The sequence below is a fragment of the Chrysochloris asiatica genome, unplaced genomic scaffold (genome assembly GCF_000296735.1).
Source record: "Chrysochloris asiatica unplaced genomic scaffold, ChrAsi1.0 scaffold00140, whole genome shotgun sequence".
Classification (NCBI taxonomy): domain Eukaryota; kingdom Metazoa; phylum Chordata; class Mammalia; order Afrosoricida; family Chrysochloridae; genus Chrysochloris; species Chrysochloris asiatica.
Genome location: NW_006408658.1, coordinates 7,578,493 through 7,594,399, shown reverse-complemented (window position 1 = coordinate 7,594,399; position 15,907 = coordinate 7,578,493).

Below are 15,907 nucleotides of genomic sequence, written 5' to 3'. Positions count from 1 at the left end.
CATTCCTGTGCCAACGTTGGGGTTGACTTGCTGGGTCCGATGCAGATGAGAGAGCCGCAGGGTATCATTCTATACTCTCAGTGACTCATTTAGAACCTCCAGCCCCTTAACCAACTTTGGGGAAGTCAGATCCCCATGGTCAAGTGGAGGCCTTGCAGCCAGAGGACCCGAAATTCATTCCATGTTAAAAACACATGTAGAAAATTATCCCCTGCAATTTGGGACTGTCGCGTAGGTCAGAGCAGTGGATGAACTGTCAGATCTGATTTTTTGTGGCCTGGGGTCTTTGACTTGGAGTTGTGGGTGTCTGCCATCCTAGCAGCCTAGGTTCTCAAGGTGTACAAAGGCTTTGAAGACAACTCAGGGCAGATGGAGCCTCGTGTATGTATAACAGTTGAACGCCAGCCTGCTGGTGACGTGGATGGGGGCCAAGACCCCTTTTCATGACCCCATGTTCTCTGCTGCATGCTAGAAGACTGTTCATTCTGGCCTGGCCTCCTCTCTTCCCTCACAAGGAGTTCCCTTCCTAGCTTCTCCTGACATGGCCTCCCTGTCCCTGCTTGAACCCCTGGTGATAGGGTGCTTGCTTCCTCCATCATGGGAGCCTTCCCACAAGATCGTGTGGTGGCCATGGGTGAGCATACCTGCCTGTTCATACCCATCACTAGCTCCCCAGTGGAATTTTGGTGTTGTCCATTGTGTGTGCCGTCAGCAAACCGCTTCAGTATGAGGACATTCCTGGGCCAGTTTGTGGGGGTGTGCACCTGCATGTTTGTGCAAGCTCTCTGAGTAATAACACATTTGTATTTACACCTTCATGTAGGTTATAAGGGTGTTGTTGTATAGTCCTAATTATGTCCAAATGTGGGGATTTGTGAAGTTTCCTTGGTATCTGGAAATGGGATATAAACTCATTGGGGTCTGTCTGCATACACACACACGTGCTCATGCATACTAATTGGGTGGGGACTCCAGTAGCATGTGTGTGCATTTGTGAGAGGGCACGTGCTGTTTAGGGGGTGAATTGGCTTGCGTGGTATTTGTGGCCTGTCGGGTGAGAGCCAGTGTGTGTACATATGTGTACATGTGTTGTCAAGAGGGTGAGCCCACTAGCATGTCAGTGCTGGGTTTTTGATCTAGTTTGTTTGCTGCTAAGTCTTCTAGCACTAGACGGGTGCTGGGCACCGTGGAGCTGCTCAGGAAGTCTTCATTGTGTGGGTGAATGGACATGAATGGACGAATCCTGCATGAGATTATGCCCTTCCAGAGGCTGAGCTTGGGGTCAGTGAATGGATATGTGCACATGTGTGTCCACAGTGACCTAGCACCATAGCTGCTTTCAACACACATTGGGTGATAGGGTGAAAGACCCTGAACTCGCCACTCCAGTTCCCTTCCCCACATCTTGCTACCCAACCCAAGTTACCCCAAATCTTTTGGGAAGGGAAGAGCTTACATAAGAGGCAGCTGGGAAGAATGAGGCTGGCCTAAGAGGCTAGGCCATAGACCAAGGTGTAAGCAATGAGAACAGGAGCACAGGTAGGGTTCCCTGCTTCCTATCCCAGGATGGGTCCAGGACGCTCAGAATCAAGCTCACCATTTTGCCTGGTTGAGGAGAACCCCACTTCACCCACAAAGAGACTGTATGTCTACCATTATTTAAGTTCCTGTAGGGAACTTGTGAGGAGTCCAGAGATGCTAAGAAACCTGTGCAAAGTCCCTCATCCCAGCAGAGGGGGCTCTGACTTACAGACCCAGCTCCTAGCTTCCACCTGGTCATTCATCTACAAGTAAGGGCATGAACCCTCTGAGTCTACTTCCGTCACAGTGGCAAAGGACTAATTTCTGATCTGGGCTTCCAAGGTCACAGAGCCGTTCCCAACTTGTTTGGAGCCTCAGTTTCCTCCTCTAGCACCTGGATGCCTGAAAATTGCTAGAGAATGAAGGAAGAGTATTTGCTCACTGGGGCAGCTGCCAGCTGGAGTCACACAGAAAGGCCTCTCTCTCCTGGGTCCTTGATTGCCTTGTGTCTCAGCCAATCCCGGGTATACCTGAGGACTCGTCACTTGTTGCCGGGTCTGAACTTGCTTCCTTCAACAAGTTTCTTTCCCGACCTACCTAGGCCTCTTTGTAGGGGTGGAGATGGGGGTGGAGTCTGGGTGAGGCCTGGGCTTTCCTGGGCATTCACTCATGTCCCCTAAGGCTGAGCAAGACTGCATGATTATGCTGGTTATCCCATTTCAACTCCCAGCAAGGGGTGTGGGTCGGGGAGGAAGTCTCTGCCCCAGGGGATTCTGGGTGACTTCTTTCTTTCAGGAAGTGTGTGTTGGCCCTGGGGCTACAGGGGGCGGAGGGAGGCAGAGAGCAGGAAGCCAGGGGGAGACCAGAGCTGGACGCAGACTAGCTACACACACACATACACACACACACACACACACTCACTCACTTACACTCACTCACTCTCTCAGGCAGACCCACAGTTACACACAGAACCCCACACACACTTCAAGACACAAATCACAGGCGAACTGAGCCATACCTGCATGCAAACACCTCCCAGAAAACACTTGGCCTGAGACACGCCCAGGTAACAGGGGCTAGGCCATCTCCGGACTGGCCTAAGCCTAGTGTAGGCTTGTGCAGGCAGGCACGTAATATACACACACACAACCTAAGACACACAGCACAGCCCCACATTGAGCCTGCCTGGCCGGAGCAGTGGGAGACCTTGGGCCCAGGACCCAGCAGGCATCTGAGGGTGAGCAAGGGGCAGCCCAGGCTGTGGAGTGGGAGGAGAGAGGCTCTAGACGAGTCTGTCACTTCTGGGTTGGCTTTTCTAGGATCTTCTCCTCTCTCCTGTGTTTTGCTTTTAGATTTTTCTCTCTTCCTGTACTTATGTCCACGTCTGTCTTCCTCTCCCTTCACTCTTTGCTCCATCTCCCTATTTTTCCAGGTCTCATCTCCTCATAAGCCCCTTCCCAGGGTCTCCTGGGAGTTCAGAAGCTCACAGTGCCTATTGTTGGGGCCTTTCCCAGACTCTCCCACAGGCTGCTTCTCTGTGGAGTCTCTGCACTTCAGGGACCTGGTGCTGATCTCCTTACTTTGCTTCTAGCTCATCTCTCCCTTCTAGGGTGTCCCTCAGGGAGGCTTAGGTCAGTGTTAGTGTGGTCTCGGCAACTCCCCTGTCCAGAGTCATCAGGGGACATGCGCAGAGGGTGTGGAGGCTGTGTTGGGTCCTCATGCAGTAGGTGTCTCCTGTAGATCTGGGGGCCTGAGCTGGACTGTGGGGGTGGGAAGGCCAGCCCCTACAATGAACTCAGCAACCCTGTACCCTGTCACTGGGACACAGGATTTTAGCCAAGTCCTGATGTGCACCTGGCGTCCCCCAGCCCCTGTACCCTTTCCACAGGGCCTTTCCTCCTGCCATGCCAGGCCTGAAATGGACACTTGGTATGGGGGCTAGAGAGGGTTCCTGAAGGCTGAGCTATCTCTTGCTGCCCTCAGGAACCAGGACTGGGCCAGACTCAGAAGCTTTATACTGTCATGGGAGATTGGCCTCAGACCCAGCCTCTGCTTCCTCCTTGGCAGGGTTGACATGTATGGAAGCTTGGTGTAGGCTTGGTATTGTTAATGTACTGTGGAGGGCTCAGACAGGCTGTGTGAATTTGGAGGGAGCAGTCAGGTGGGCTTCCTGGAGGAGGGAGACGGGAGGGTGTCTTGGCCTCAGCACAGTGGACTCAATAATCCTGGATGCTTCTGGGGATTCAATGAAGAAAAGCCCCTAACAGAATGAATACCTGGCACAGAGTGGTTGCTTAGCAAATGTTAGCTGTTGTTCCAAGGAAAAGTGCGAAGAGCTGAGTAAAAGCCTTGTTGAAGAGGGTATTTATTGAATGCTGCTGTGTAGGGAAGTGGCTGATCTCAAGTGATCATTCACTCACCTGTACTGGCTGGTGCCAGGGGCTGAGCTCATAGTATGTGCAAACTGAGAGGCAGTCTGCAGACAAAGTATTCCGCAAAGTGAGACCCTGGGAAGGGCTTTCTGTACAGTGGTGTGGGCAGAGGTGAGCAAAACAAAACCAGGGCAGTGCTGGATGGGCTGACCTTTGGATCTCGTGATGAAGAGGAAGGAAAGGGACAGCCAGGGAGGAAGCAAGAGGCAAGTACTAAGGGCCCAGACCCCTGAACAGGCCAAGGCACAAATAAAGAAGTGGGCAGCTGAGCTTGCTTCCTTCAACTAGTTGAAAAGAACACTGGCCCCTCTGGAAAGGGGAGGTCAGGGTAGGAGAGAGAAATATCCCAGGTCTCTGGGCCTGGCTCCACTACATGAGTCCCTCTGCAGCCCCCTCTGAGGCCTGAGTGACATTTGGGGGATATAGGTCTGGGTCCTTGGTCCTCTGCGGTTATTTCAGTGCGGTGAACATTGCTAGGCACCACTGTTCTCAGCAGTAGGAAGCATGGAGGCTGGGGGAACTTGGGGAAGCCCCAATCTGAGATTTGTGGTGGAGGGGTACTCTGACTTGAGCCTTTTGAAGGGGGAGTTGGAATTAGTTGAAGAAACAACATGTGCAAAGGCCTGCAGGTGTGCATTTACTGAATGCAGTTCCATCAAGTATGACTGGAATGTGAGTGGATGGTGAGTCCAAGGCTGGCCTGAGATATTTATGCTGCTCCCCCTCTTTGGCCTCTGCCTGCCTTCAGGTGAGGCCATGTTACTGTAGGGAGCCAGGGAAGAGAAGACAGGGGACCACCTTCAAGGAGACTCTGAAGCAGTTTCCTGGCTTAGCCTCTAGAGTCTGAGCATCTTTCAGCCTTAGCCAGGGTGAGAAGGTTGTGCTGATGACACGTGGGAGTGATGTCCTTTTTGGAATTACAGTAAAGCTGGAGGCAGGCCATAGAAAAACTGAGGCTCAGATAGGCGAGGCTTCCTCTCTGAGGCCATGAGTGGTACAGCTGACATTCATACCCAGGTCTGCCTGGCTCCCAATCCATGTCTCTTAACTAGGATGACCACATATTTATTTTGCCTGGGACAGACCCAGTTTATGCCCATTGCCCTGATATAGTTATTAATTGTTGTCAGCTGCCATCAAATTGTCCCCAGGCTCTTGGCTACCTCATGCACAGTGGGATTGGACTGCTGACTTCCATGTGGTTTTCGTTGGCTTTTGGAAGTTGATAGCCAGGCCTTTCTTCCTAGTTTATATAGTGTGTAAGCTCTCCAGAAACATGTTCAGCACAATAGCAACATCATGCAAGCCTCCACTGACAGATGGGTAGTGGCTGTAATTAGTTGCATTTGCTGGGATTTGAACTTGGGTTTCATGGAAAATAAGAATTCCGTCATTGAATTGCGACTGCCCCATTGTTATTAGGATGTTGTTGTTGTTGTTATGTGCCGTGGAATCAGTTCCTACTCATAGCGACCCTGTACAGGGTTTCTGAGGCTGTAAATCTTTACGGGAGCAGAAAGCCTCCTCTTTCTCCCATGGAACAGCTGGTAGTTTCGAACTGCTGACCTTGTGGTTCACAGCCCGATTTGTAACCACTACGCTACCAGAGCTCCTTGTTATTAGGATAGTGCTTCTTTTTCAAAACAAAAAACAAAACATAAACCTTTCAGGAATCTTCTGGTTTATGTGATTATTTGATGTGGCACTGTAGGATCAGCACTGGATTGTGAACCACAAGGTTAGCAATTCAAACCCACCAGATGCTCTTGGAAACCCTAACAGGATCGCTATGAGTCAGAACTGACTCGATGGTACTTTAAAGCAACAACAGTATTTGGTCAACCCCTAGAGTCCTGGTGTGGCACTGTAGGGTGAGCACTGGACTGCTAACCGAAAGGTCCAGTTCAAGTGCACCAGGGTCACTGAGTATAAACAAACAAGCCAACTCGGCGACACACATCACAAACAACAACTCTTAACAAGGAGCACTGGTGGCTCCGTGGTTTGGCTGCTAACCAACGTGCAGCCGCTCCACAGGAGAAAGATGCCAAAGTCTACTCCTGTAAAAGGAGCTCTGGTGGCGTAGTGGTTGCGAACCGCAAGTTCAGCAGTTTGAAACTACCTGCTGTTCTTCTGCGGGAGAAAGATGGGACTTTCTGCTCCCGTAAACCCTGTACATGGTCGCTATGAGTTGCCACGGACTCCACGGCACATCACCACCACCACTCCTGTAAAGACTGCCAGCCTCGGAGACCCTGTGGAGCAGCCCTACTGTGTAAGCTCTCCAGGAGGTGCAGTCAAATCTATGGCAATGGTTTGGGCTTGGGGCTTTTTGGTTTGCCACCCATAGCCATTCTGGTTTCAACCCTCACATGCCCCCCAAGTGTAAGGGCAGTTGCTTATGTTTCTGGTAATCCAGTGGCAGTTTTAGGCTGAGGGCCCAGGCTGGAATGGCTCTGCCCTGCCCTGCAGTGCCCAGTCTTGGTGGGGGCCTAGTAGAACAGAGCAGACAGAATAGAAGAGAAAGGGGCTGAAGGGGTAGGGAGTAGGCACCGAGAGACTGTAGAGTTGGGGTCACTGTTCCTTCCCCTGGGGTTTTCCTACAGGCTGTACCTTCCCAGTACCACTTCTCCTTTCCTGATGCTGCTCCTGACTCAGCAGAATTCCATCCTTGTGTAGGCAGCCTTCCTGGAGGAGGAGACTAGAGTGGGGCCCAGAGGCTTATGAGGGGCTCCTTGCACACCCTTTCTTGGGATAGTCTTGTCCTGAGGAAGGCTGTCTGGAGAGAAGCCCCTTGCATCAGTTTGCCCTTCTTGCTGTGGTCACTACAGCTGCCAGAGCTTGGTCACTTCCTCTCTAGCACAGAATGTCAACTCAACAGTGACCTAGAGCCTGAGGCCCTGTGGTCACGTCCTGGCTTCGGTCTCCTTCAGGGCTGTGCTGCAGGACTGCCTGAGTTCTAATCCTAAGTGGTTCTGTACCTTAGTTTCCTTGTCTGTAAAGTGGGGATAATAATGCAGTCCTTACAGATCCTTTGTGATGAGTAAATGAATGAATTTCTGCAAAGCAGTTGGAAAACTCTGGCTTCTGCTGCTGTGTGCCATTGAGTGGGTTTTGACTCATGGAGACCCTGTCCTGTGTAGGGTTTCTGAAGCTGTAAATCTTTATGGGAGCAGAAAGCCTCATCATTCTCTTGAGGAGCCGCTGGTGGATTCTAATTGCTGACTTTGCCTCTTAACAACCCAATTCATAACCCATTAACTGGGAGTATGTTGTTGTTGTTAGTGTCGTGGAGTCTGTTCCAACTCATAGTGACCCTGCACAGGGTTTCTGAGGCTGCAAACCTTTACGGGAGCAGAAAGCCTCATCTTTTTCCCACGGAACAGCTGGTAGTTTTGAACTGCCAACCTTGAGGTTAGCAACCTGATTTGTAACCAGTACGCTACCAGAGCTGGGAGTATATAGATTATTAAAAATGGCTTAAGGGCAGCGTCTGACCTGCTCCAGCTTCACTAGGGTGGAAGAGGAGTATCACCATCAACATCAGCCCAAGGTCAATTCCTTTCAGCCTGCTTCCAGTCTTCCTCACCAGTTCTCACCCACAGTCCCTCCTAGAGCACTCCGTTTCTTAGCTGGCTTCAATAATTCATTGCAGCGACCACACAGAGCTCACAGGTTGTATCCCAATTATAGGCTTTATTAGGAAAGTTCACAGGTTACAATTTCGGATCATAAATGCTCAAGACATAATTCTTTGATTAGGACAGTCTCTTCCCAGCCATCCCTGCAGGCAGGCCTCTCTTTAATCCTTGGCCTTTTAGCCACACATCAAGGGCCTTGGTCTCTGCCTTGCTGGGATAAAGTTACAAAGCTCTTTTCTAGCTGCTGATAAATGCCCAAAGGGCATGATACTCCATTATAAACCTCACCCTGCAGGTGTTCAGCTCTAATTCCCCAATTCGGTGCCTGGAGGCACCCGGCACTTTGCAAAGGAGCTTCCTACCCAGAGGCTCTGTGCTTTACTCATTGGGGACTCAGAAGCTCTGTTTCTGCTCAGACTTGGCTCTGCTGCTTCCATTCCTCTGGTGTCATAGCTTTCCATCCCTGGATCCAGGAGGTTCAATATGGGGGTCCAAAGGATGCTTCCTATTCCTGGCTCTTCTTTCTTGATGGTAGTGAGTTTCCCCTCTACTGCTGCTAAGATGGATCATTTTATACCCAGGAGGGTGACAAAATTGACCTATCCTCATGTGAGAGTTCCAAGTTTTTACAGTCACAATTAGCCCTGTTAACAGTCACTTACTACTGAATTGCATGATCCTATCAGCATCTCCCCCCATCTTCTCTTGCCCAGACCCATCAGGAAAAAGCCATTTAGTGAGAGTCACAAAAACTGTGACTGCTGCTATGTGCTGTAGAATCCGTTCTGACTCATGGTAACCCTGTATAGGGTTTCCAAGGCTCTAAATCTTTAAAAGAGCAGAAAGCTGGTGGATTTGAACTGCTGACACTGCCAGGGACCTTTAGACTATTCCTGTTGTTGTTGTTAGGTGCCATCGAGTCAGTACTGACTCATAGCAACCCTATGCACAGCAGAACAAAACACTGCCAGATCCTGGGCCAACCTCATTACTGTTGCCACGCTTGAGTCCATCGAAGCTGCCACTTGGCCAGTCCATCTCATTGGGGGTCTTCCTCTTTTTCTCTGACCCTCCACCTTAACAAACAGGATATCCTTCTCCAGCGACTGGTCCCTTCTGACAATATGTCTGAAGTATGAGAGATGGAGTTTGGCCATCTTGACCTCCAAGGAGCATTCTGGCTGCACTTCTTCCAAAAATGGATTTATTGGTTCTTTTGGCAGCCCATGGCACTTTCAATATTCTCCTCCAACACCATAACTCAAAAGCATCAATTCTTCTATGGTCTTCCCTATTCACTATGGTCTTCCTTATTCACTGTCCAGCTTTCACATGCATATGAGGTTACTGAAAATACCATGGCTTCAGGCACACCTTAGTCCTCAAGCTGATATCTTTGCTCTTCAACACTTTAAAAGGGTCTTGTGCAGTACATTTGCCTAATGCAATGCGTCCTTTGATTTCTTGATTGCTGCTTCCATGAGTGTTGATAGTTAATCCTTGATCCAAGAAGAATGAAGTCCTTGACAACTTCAATCTTTTCTCCGTTGATAAGAATGTTGTTTATTGGTCCAGTGGTGAGGATTTTTGTTTTCTTTACATTGAGATGCAATCCATACTGAAGGCTGTGCTCTTTGATCTTCATCAGTAAATATTTCAAGTCCTCTTCACTTGGCAGCAAGCAAAATTGTATCATCTGTGTATCGCAGGTTGTTAATGAGTCTTCCTCCAATCCTGATGCCACGTTTTTCTTCATATAAATCAGCTTCTTGGATTATCTGCTCAGCATACAGGTTGAATAAGTATGGTGAAAGAACACAACGTTGTTGCACACCTTTCCCAATTTTAAAACATTCAGTGTTCCCATGCTCTGTTCGAACAACTGCTTCTTGGTCCAGGTACAGATTCCTCAGAAGTACAATTAAGTGTTCTGGAATACTCATGCTTCTCAATGTTGTCCATAGCTTGTCATGATCCACACAATCGAAAGCCTTTGCGTAGTCAGTAAAGCACAGGTAAACGTTTTTCTGATCTTCTCTGCTTTCAGCCAAGATCCATCAGACATCAGCAATGATATCAATTGTTCCACAGCCTCTTCTGAATCTGGCTTGAACCTCTGGTAGTTCTCTGTCAATGTATGCTTGCAGCCGTTTCTGTATTACTATTCCTAGAAGAGCCATGTTAAAGAATTTGCTGCACTGCAACTATACATGTATATTCTTGTTAAGTATTGTGGAGTAGATTCTGATTCATTGTGACCCTGTATAGTGGTTCTAAGGAGCAGCTGGTGGGTTTTGAACCTTGTTGCTCAAACCAACCTTTAGGTCCAGTGCTTGTCCTACAATGCCACACTTGGACTCCATACATGTATATGTACATATACATACATGAAGAAGTTCCAAAAAGTTTGTGGAAAATTCCCATTATGTGTATACTCTAGTCGCCGTCTTAGTGCTTTATACACACATACATAAAACAAAATAAAATCCGTTGCTGTCAGGTTAGGTCTGACTCAGGGTGACCCCGTGTTTGAGAGTAGAACTGCTCTGTAGGTTTGTTGTTGTTTGTTGTAGGCTCTGTGCAAGTAGATCACTAGGCCTTTTTCCCATGATGCTGCTGGATGGGTTTAACTGCCTCCCTTTGGGTTGTTGCTAGGTGACATTGAGTTGGTTTCAACTCATGACAACAAAAGGAAACACTACCTGTTCCTCCCCATTCTCACAGTGGTTTCTGTTTTTCAGCCCATTAGTACAGCCGCTGTTTCACTCCATCTCATTGAGGGTCTTCCTCTTTTTTACTGATCTTCAATCAAGCATGATGTCTTTCTTCAGGGACTGGTCTCTCCTGATAACATGCCAGGATAAAATCTCGCCTTTCTCACTTCTAAACAGCAACTGACTATACTTTTTCCAAGACAGATGTATTCATTCTTCTGGCAATTCATGGCATATTCAGTAGTCTTCGCCAACACCATAATTCAAATGCATTTGTTCCCTTTTCCTTAAACATAAGAGACATTTGAAAATGCCATGGATTAGATGTTGTGCACTTTAGTCTTCAAAGTGACATCTTGGCTTTTTTCACTTTAAAGAGATCTTTTGACCAATGCTGTATGCCGTTTTATTTCTTAACTGCTGTTTCTGTGAGCATTGATTGTGGATCCAAACAAAATGTATTCCTCGACACCCTCCGTTTTTTGTTTTGTTTTGTTTTTTTTCTGTTAACAAGATGTTGCTTATTGGTCCAGTTGTGAGGAATCTTGTTTTGTTTACATGGAGATGTAATTCATACTGAAGGCTTTGACCTTCATCAGTAAGTGCTTCAAGTCCTCTTCACTTTCCTCAAGGAAGGTTGTGCACTTGCATATCCCAATTTGTTAATGAGTCTTCCTGTAATCCTGGTGCCTTGTTCTTCGTGTAGTCCAACTTGTCACATGATTTGCTCAGTAGACAGATTGGATAAGTATAGAGAAAAGATGGCAAGTTTGCTGATTTTAAACCACTCAGTATCTTCTGGTTCTGTTTGAACTACTACCTCGTGGTCTATGTACAGGATCTACATGAGCACAATGAAGTGTTCTGGAATTTCCATTCTTCACGGTGCTATCCATAGTTTGTTATGATCCACACAGTTGAATACCTTTTCCTAGTCAATAAAACACAGGCAAACATCTTTCTGGTGTTCTCTGCTTTCAGCCAAGATCCATCTGCTATCAGTAATAATAGCCTTAGTTTCTTATCTTCTTCTGACTCTGGCTTGAATTTCTGGCAGTTCCCTGTCAACATACTGCTACAACTATTTTTAGATTATCTTTAGCAAAGTTTTACTGTTTATGATGTTAATGGTATTGTTCCATAATTACCTCATTCTGTTGGTTCACCTTTCTTTGGAATGGGCACAAATATGGATCTCTTACAGTCAGTTGTTCAGGTAGCTGTGTTACAATTGCTGGAGCTTCATTTTTCACTAACGCCTTCTGTGCAGCTTGGACTTCTTCCTTCAGTACCATTGGTTCTGAATCAAATGCTCCCTCCTGAAATGGTTGAACATTGACCAGTTCTTTTTGGTATAGTGATTCTGTGTATTCTTTCTATCTTCTTTTGAAACTTATTGTGTAATTTAATATTTTGTTCACCAAATCCTTCAATATTGCAACTGAAGGCATGATTTTTTTCAGTTTGAGAAATGTCGACCATCTTCTTCCTTTTTAGTTTTCTGACTCCAAGTCTTTGCACACTTCATTATATAATACTTTATCTTTTTGAGCTGCTCTTTGAAATTTTTCATTCAGATCTTTTACTTCATTATTTCTTCTCTTTATCTTAGTTACTCAACATTCAAGAGCATGTCTTAGAGCCTTCTGATACCCATTTTGGGTTTTTTCTTTCTTTCCTGTTTTTGTTTTCTTCATGTATGATGTCCTTGAGATCTCCCATGACTCCACCGGCCTGGCCATTTGTGTCATATTTGATACAGTTATTCTTGAGATGGTCTCACAATTCAAGTGGGATATATTCAAGCTCTTAGTTTGGCTTCATGGACTTGTTTTCATTTTCTCTAACTTCAACTTGAACTTGCATATGAGCATGGTCTCTTCCGCAGTCAGCTCCCACCCTTGTTCTGACTGTAGTAGATATTGTTGGCAGTTCACACTCACCAACTGCTCCTCAGAAACCCTAACCAGGGCCACTATGAGTTGGAACTGACTATTGGTTAATAGTCTAGCACAAACCATTTGTACCATCCAGAGACCTTACTCAACAGGAACATATAAATTGGTAAATGAATACCTAGATTAATTAATTCTTACTAATTAATGATGGTTACACAATTGATTAATACTAGTTATGTGACTTATTAATTAATAAGAATTAGCAAACTCAGATATTATCTATTTATAACTATTATCAATGTCAGGATTAATTGATTTCGGTATTCATTTATTTATAAATTCTTGCTGAGTGCTGAGGAGATAAGTGAACAGGATGGGTATGGAACATGCTTCAGGGAGCACACATGCTCAAGAGGCAGGGTTCAGGATGGGCAGATACTTCCCAAGATGATGAGGACAATGACTGTACCTCAGGTAGGAAGATGAGGGGAGCAAGTGGGCAGATTTTGCTCTCTTGCCACCACCTTCCCCTCACCCCCACCCCAGTCCTGGGAAGATTTGGGAGCTAGGCCTCATCAGCCCTGCTAGACCATAGTCTGGCTGGCCCTGCCCAGGAAGCTTGACCAATAGATCACAAGCCTTGCTCCTAAGGACCCCTTTATCTTGGGTTCTGGGAGGCAGCAGTATGATAGACTGATTTGTGGCGTGATGGTTACAAATCAGGCTGCGAACCTCAAGGTCAGCAGTTCGAAACTACCAGTTGTTCCGCAGGAGAAAGATGAGGCGTTCTGCTCCCGTAAAGATTTACAGTCTCAGAAACCCTGTACAGGGTTGCTATGAGTCGGAACTGACTCCACGGCATACAACCAAAAACATTACACCCGAACAGGTGGGCCAGGCATGGGTCAGTCCAGGTCATATTCTCAGTTCTGTAGACACTTATTCAGCATTTCATTTACTTTCTTCCCAGTTCTAATGATCAGCCTACCCATCCATCCATCCACCCACCTACCTACCTATTCACCATCTACTAGTTTGTCGGTCCAAGTGCCCATCCATCCATCCACCTAACATGTTCCTGTGATGGGCTGTGGTGATTAGAGTCAATGGAGATGTTGCCCATGCCCTGGAGAAAGTCGGGGTCAAGTGTGGAGACAGTCTGGTGTAGTGTCTACCAGAGGTCTTCTTAAGGTCTGTTAAGGTCCTGCTAAACAGGACCTTAAGACCCTCAGGATTACAATAGGCTACACTTGGCATCCGATTCCCTTAGAAGTAGTTAGGGCGAGAAACAGTGTGAGAGCAGGGCCATGTCAGGTATCCTTTTCTGTGGAAATCTTCATAGCAGTTAATGCCACAGAACACACAGCCATTCTAGAGTATTCTCTGACCTCCCAGGTGACAACTGAGGGATCCACCGTAGCTTAGAAACTTGTATTCCAAGGAGTCAATGTCTCTTATAAAGCACTCCACAGTCCTGGCTTCAAGTCACCCCAGGCAAGCCCAAAGGTCCCAGTTACAAGTCACCCCAGGCAAGCCCAAAGGTCCCAGTTACAAGTCACCCCAGGCAAGCCCAAAGCTATGGCTTCTTCCTCAGATGAAGAGTTTTTGTTTGTACTTTCTTTTTGTCCAGATACAATTCCACAATCAAGCTGTTTTTACTGAAGGCAGTGTTGCCTAGTAACATGCTCAACACACCTCCAGCAACAAATTTCTAGGGGAACAGAGCTAGAAAGCTACCTGAAGGCCAGGTTCTCACACAAAAGAGGAAGCGTTTGATAACTTTTTACCTGTTGATTAGAGAGAATTATTTTGTTGTTTTTAGGTGCTATCAAGTCAGTTCCAGTTCATAGTTGTTGTTACTGTTGTTAAGTGCCGTCGAGTCGGTTCCGACCATAGCGACCCTGTATAGGGTTTCCGAGGAGCAGGTGGTGAGCTTGAACTGCTGACCTTGCAGTTCAAATGGCTTTGTAGTCTGGTGCATTAACCCACAGAGCCACACCAGGACTCCCCAACTCATAGGTCTATTGTACACTTCCTGTGTGTAATAGAACAAAGCACTGCTCAGTCCTCACCATCAATAATGTTTGAGCCCATTGTTGCAGCCACTGTATAAGTTCATATCACTGAGGGTCTTCCTCTCTTTTACCAAGCATGATGTCCTTCTCTCGGGACTGGTTTCTCCTGATAACATGTCCAACACATATGAGATGAAGTGTCGCCACCCTGGCATCTAACGAATATTCGGGCTGTACTTTTTCCAGGACAGACTGACTTGTTCCTAGCAGTCCTTGGTGTAATCGCCTATGCCCTAATTCAAGTGCATCAGTCCTTCTTTAGTTTCTTGATTCATTGTCCAAACTTTGCATGCATTTGAGTTGATTAAAAATACCAAGACTTGGGTCAGGCACATTTATGTCTTCTAAGTGAGATTTCTGCTTTTTAATAAAGAGACCTTTTGCAGCAGATTGCTCCATGTAATACGTCGTTTGATTTCTTGACTGCTGCTTCCAGGGGTATTGATTATGGAGCCAAGTCAAGTGAAAATCTTGACATCTTCAAGCTTCTCTCTGTTTATCATGATGTTGTTGATTTGTCCATTTGTGAGGATTTGTGTTTTCTTTATCTTGAGTTATAATCCACACTGAAGACTGTCGTCATTGGTTTTCACCAGTAACTGCTCCAAGTCCTCTTCTCTTTCATCAGGCAAGACTGTGCCAGCTGCATATCACAGGTTGTTCGTGTGTTTCTCCAGTCCTGATGCTGCATTCTTCTTCATATAGAGTTCAGCTTCTTGGGTTTACTTGCTCAGTATAGAGATTGAATCAGTATGGTGAAAGGATACAATCCTGATGCACATCTTTCCTGACTTTAAGCCACACAGTATTCCATTGTTCTATTTGAAAAACTGCCTCTTGGTCTATGAGGCGGTTACAAAAAGTTCATGGAAATTTTCCATCTTCTTTTAATTTCTTTTTTCCACGAACTTTTTGAAGATGCCTCATATGTACGAAGGGACACCATAATGTGTTCTGGAATTCTGTTCTTCATAATGTTATCCAGAATTTCTTATGATCCACACAGTTGAATGCTTTTGCATAGTCAGTAAAACACAAGTAAATATCTTTCTCTGTTCCCTGCTTTAGGGTAGCGTGGTGGCTTCATACTGTTAAGCACTGGACTGTGAACCACAGGGTCTGATGTTGAAGCCCACCAGCTGCTCTGTGGCAGAAAGATGAGACTTTCTGTTCCCAAGAAGATTTAGAGCCTTGCAAGCGCTTTACAGGGTTACTATAAGTCAGAACTGACTCAACAGCACATACCAACAATAACAATTTTCTGTTTTTAGCCAAAATTCATTTGACATCAGCATTTGTTGTTGTTAAGTGCTGTCAAGTGAATTCCAACTCATAGCAACCCTGTATAAGATTTTCAAGGAGGAGTTGGTGAGCTTGAACTGCCAACCTTGTGGTTCAAACTGACCTTGCAGTCCAGGACATTAACTCACAGTGCCACACCAGGACTCAGCATGTTGTTGTTGTTAGGTGCCATTGAGTTGGTACCAACTCATAGCAACCTTATGCACAGCAGAACAAAACATTGCCCAATCCTGGGCCAACCTCACTATTGTTGCCATGCTTGAGTCCATCGATGCTACCACTTGGCCAATCCATCTCATTGGGGGTCTTCCTCTTTTTCTCTGA